Below are 5,486 nucleotides of genomic sequence, written 5' to 3' on the forward strand. Positions count from 1 at the left end.
TCATTTGGATGCTTGTGCTATCCATGGTTAAAACCATTAATGCAAAATAAACTCCAACCTAGGTCAAAACCTTGTATATTCCTAGGATACTCTATGTCTCAACATGCCTACATCTGCCTAGAACCATTGTCAAATAGGGTCTATGTCTCTAGGCATGTTAAGTTTGTGGAAAATTCATTTCCTTATCAATCAATAGTAACACCATCACCTGTCCAAACACTTCCAACATTTGATTCTCCCATTCACAGTATTATAAATGTTCCACGGGAACCCACAAATACTACTCCAGTAACATCTCTACAAGATCAAGTTGGTTCAAGTCGCTCTGCTGTACCTGTTCCAACTCAAACTCCCACATGATGTCAGCTCCCTGAGTCACCTGTATTGTCGTTGGAAAATGCTCCGAGTCCATTCCCCACACCTGCACCATCTATGCTCGAGTCACAATCACCAATCCAGTCATCTGTTCTTGAGTCAACTTCAGCGTCTGTACCGGTCAGTGAGGTTCCACAATTAGAGTCTAATTTACAAACATGTTCTATCACCAACAACAACTATGATGCACCTAATACGGGATGCATTAAACCTGCAGTTCGTGATCCTATTGTTACAAGGTCTCACCATAATATCTTCAAACCAAAGAAAACATTTGTTGCCACCAAACATGAGTTACAAGAAAATCTTGAACCGTCCACCATCACTCAAGCTCTTAAAATATCACACTAGAGAGATGCATGCTCAGCAGAATTTAATGCACTAATGAATAATGGCACTTGGACCTTAGTTCCACGAGACACACATACCAATTTGGTCGGCTGCAAGTGGTTGTTCAGAATTAAAAGAAATCCGGATGGAAGTGTGGCACGATATAAGGCCAGGTTAGTAGCAAAGGGATTCACTCAAACTTCGGGTCTTGGTTTCAAAGAAACCTTTGCTCCCGTTGTAAAACCTCAAACAATTAAAGTAGTCCTCACGATCGCACTCGGACAAGGGTGGAGTTTACATCAAATGGGTGTTAACAATGCGTTTCTACAAGGCAAATTATCTGAAAATGTATACATGCAACAACCTCCTGGTTTCATCCATTCGGAATTTCCAAATCATGTTTGCAAACTTCAAAAAGCCATTTATGGTTTGAGACAAGCTCCTCGTGCGTGGCATGAATCGCTTAAAAACTTTGTGATTTCAGTTGGTTTCTCCACAAGCTTAAGTGATCCCTCATTGTTCATCTATAATAAAGACGATGTCTGTGCTTTCTTACTCGTCTATGTTGATGATCTACTGCTGACAGGTAACAACACTTCATTCTTAAATCAGTTCATGACAGAGCTGTCGAAAAAAAATTCTCTCAAACAACTTGGGTTTCCATATTATTTTCTTGGCATAGAACTTATTCCAATCAAAACTGGCTTGTTTCTGTCACAACATGGTTACATCAGAGACCTATTGCATAAGTTCAATATGGCAGGATCTAAAACTACAACAACTCCATTATGTATGACTACACCCCTCAAGTTAGAGGATGGATCAGCTCCTGCTGACTCAAAATGTTTCGTAGCATCATTGGAGCTCTTCAATACATCACATTAACCAGGCCAGATCTATCGTTTGCCGTAAATAAACTGTCACAATTCATGCATCAACCAACTGAATTGCATGTTCAGCAACTTAAAAGAGTATTACGGTATCTCAAGTTCACTATCAACCCTGGCTTGAAACTTACGAAGCCAATTCATCTGAAATTACAAGCATATACCGATGCGGATTGGGGTGGTAATCATGATGACAAAACATCAACTTCAGCCTACATAATTTATCTTGGTGGTAATCCTGTTTCTTGGTTATCAAAACGACAACGAACAGTCGCGAGATCCTCAACAGAAGCAGAATACAGGTCTGCTGCCAATTCTACAGCAGAAATTATGTGGCTCTCAAATCTTTTGGGTGAACTTGGCATACAATCTCAAATACCTACCATTTTCTGTGATAATATTGGTACAACTTACCTATGTTCTAATCCAGTTTTTCATTCAAGAATGAAGCACATCGCACTTGACTATCATTTTGTGCGGCAACAAGTTCAAAATGGAAAACTTACGGTCTCTCACATCTCTACAAAGGACCAACTTGCAGATATTCTCACAAAACCGTTACATCGTAGTCGGTTCACACATCTTAGAGACAAAATTGGAGTCGTTGACTGTGACCCAATTTTACGGGGGCATAATAGATAGCTATAACTAATACTGTATTTATTTATTGCTTAATAGTAGTAGTTAGTTACCTATCTAATAGGAACTGACTGTGGATTATCCATCCCTAGTCTTAAGGAAGAACTCCCTTAATATTTGGAGTTTCAGTTTCACCTCTATATTATAAATAGCCATCACTTTGGCAATTACAATATATAAAACAATCATCCCTTATAGAAAATACACTGCATAGTCCTAGGGTTGGCATAGCCCAACCTAGCATGTTAAACTCCAACTCAATTAGGACATACACTCTTATTTGATGACTACCAGGTAGTATGTAAATTTGTAGCTAAATTAGTATTGACTATTAGACTTAAGCTATATGAATTGTGACTCAAGGCAGTTCCTTAAGGCTCTAATACAACATTGGGGAAGAAATACAAGCCACTTTCATCTAGTATGCCTTCAAGGAGCACCTGATTAGATTTTTGGGATTTAACAAAACAATTATTAGATTGGAATTTAAAGTAGACGTTATTATCCTTAGCAAACTTAGAAAGTGAAATTAAATTTTGAGTGATATAAGGAACATGAAGCATGTCATTGAGTTCTAGCATGTGATTTAGCACAAGATTGGAGGAAAACTTTGAGAAACCTATTGATTTAACATCTACACTTTGTCCATTACCAATGATAACTTTATTTGGCCCTGCATACAATGTAATATTTTGTAAATGCAATTTATGAGATGAAATATGGTGAGAAGAACCTGATTCTACAATCCAGGTTTCTTCTTCAAGTTCTTGAGGTATTTTCAGCTGCTCGCGATGTGCAAGATAGGCTAAAACTTAAGGTGTAGTAGTGCCCTGCTGATTTGAGCTTTGTGCATCACTTATTTTATCAGTTGCAGAGCCTCAAGCTTGAGGCTTATTTGAGGAGGGTTCAAAGATTCCATAAAATTGATACCAACATTCAAGAACTGAGTGACCATATCTATTGTACAGTTGACATGTTGGTCGATTTCATGTGGTGTAGTTTTTTCTACCACCTCAAACTCTTCCACGTGCAGTTCCTCCTCTACCACAAGTGTAATGCTATGAGCCTCCATGAAGGTTTGTATTGCAAGCAGGATTTGGTAAGAATGTACCTTTAGCTGCATTAGCAATTTCACTAGGGGTAGCTATTTCTTGTTTGTACTAGTATAACTGTGCTTCTTGAACATACAAGAGTGTCTCTACATCATAGATGTGCACAGACTCCCCATTTCTATGTAGCATCATAATAAATGTGTTATATTCTTCAGGAAGTCCTTGAAGAATAACATCAACTTGGTCTCGCTCGGATATTGGATCCCCTATAGCAAGAAGAGAATCTATAATGGTACAAACGCAAAGCACATATTCGGAAATTGGTATATTACCTTTCTTTCCTGTCTTCAACTATGACCTGAGTTGGTGAACACGAGCCTTCATCTATGAGTTATAGTGTTTATGCACTTTATCCTAGACTTCAAATGCATGTTTGCAAGACAACACATATGATAAGAGTCCATCAGAAATCATGGATAGTAACCATGTAAAAAGAGCTTGATCTTACACGATTCAAGACTCATAATTCTTATAAACGACATTAAAAATTTGATCATGTTCAGTCTTAAACATTAGTAGTATTTGAGTATTAACTACCATTTTATGAAGTTTCTGTGAAAGAATGAATTCTTCTACCTGTTGATTCCATAACAAGAAGTTGTTATCTTGTAGCTTGATGAATAACTTTGGTCCAAATGTGTTCGAAGCACCTGAAAATAGAGATTGAGATGTGGCGATTTGTTAATTTTGAACAGCTGGAGGCGATGATTGCACTCCAATATTTGGTGAATATTCCAGGTCCTCCATTTTTATTTCTCTATAACTTATAATTGAAGAACAAGTGAAACTATCATGAACCGAGCCTTTAAGCTTCTCTAAAACTCTATGATTTAGTGCAACTTCTTTGAAGTTTTAACTTTCAACAATGGCAACAATGATGAAGTAGTTGAAGATTATTATGCAGCGGAAATCAGGTCCCTTTAGGAGATTGATACCATGTTAGAGTTTGAATTATGATTCATGGTGAGGTTAGAGAGAGATGAAGATAATTATGAAATATTTTCTTGCTAAAGATATGCTTCACTTGATTTGTTATTATTGTTGATTAAACTTTACATATGATTATGAGTTCTTATTTATACTAGTATCAGTTAAGTGATAGGATTTGGTTCATGTAGAAGTTAGTTACACATTCTCAACTAATTTCATAACCATAATAACAAACTTGTAACAATACTAATTATCACTTAACTACTTGAACTAACGCATCTCTAACACTTCTCTAATACAGCTAAATGAACTTATTCAAGAACTAGTTATTCGCATGATTTATGTCTTAACAACTCTCCTCAAGCTGATCATGGTAACAAATTTACTGAACTTGGGAATAGGTAAACCCATTGTCAAGAAATTTATGAGTTGCTCTTATTATTATATTGGAAGTATGCAAAACAAGCCTTGTTGAACCTTTTTATACACAAGATGACAGTTAATTTATTGGTGTTTCTTCCTCTCATGTAAAATCATGTTGGAAGCAATGTGCATGGTGTAACACCCTAAAACCCAAAATTATTTTTTTAAAAGCATGCATAGCGGAATATTTATTTCATATAATAAAATGGGACATCACATTAACTCAAATAACATAAACATTCTCATATATGAGTACTTGATTAAAACATAAAACAAAACATAATAATTTGAAAAACATGAATCTCGACCCTGATGTCACAATACCAGGGGCTTATTACAAACCAAACATACTAGTTGACTTGACAGTTCAACATACATAAACACAAAAGAAAACTAATGAAGTGGTCTTCTACACCGTCCTCAAGAAGAGCATTACACTGCAACTATTCCTTAGTCTCAACCTGAGGATATCATTCATATTATTCACATTGTAGAGACATAGAAATAGAGGGGTGATAATACATTATACAAAGTAGGAGTTATAATAACAACCTAGGGTTGCATGATTCATAAAACACAATTAACATCATAACCATACAATGTCATACTAAGTCATAAAACATTGCACAGTGTTATATGATGTTATGCAATATACAGATAAGTGCTTATGAAATGCATTATATCCTCTACTCCCTTTGCATGTGGTACCAGTCACTGAATTCATGATGTATTTTGGAAGCACATATGGGTTGCATTTGGTACCATAACTCTCTTCCTAAGTTTTATATTT

Source organism: Lathyrus oleraceus, chromosome 5 (genome assembly GCF_024323335.1).
Source record: "Lathyrus oleraceus cultivar Zhongwan6 chromosome 5, CAAS_Psat_ZW6_1.0, whole genome shotgun sequence".
Lineage (NCBI taxonomy): Eukaryota > Viridiplantae > Streptophyta > Magnoliopsida > Fabales > Fabaceae > Lathyrus > Lathyrus oleraceus.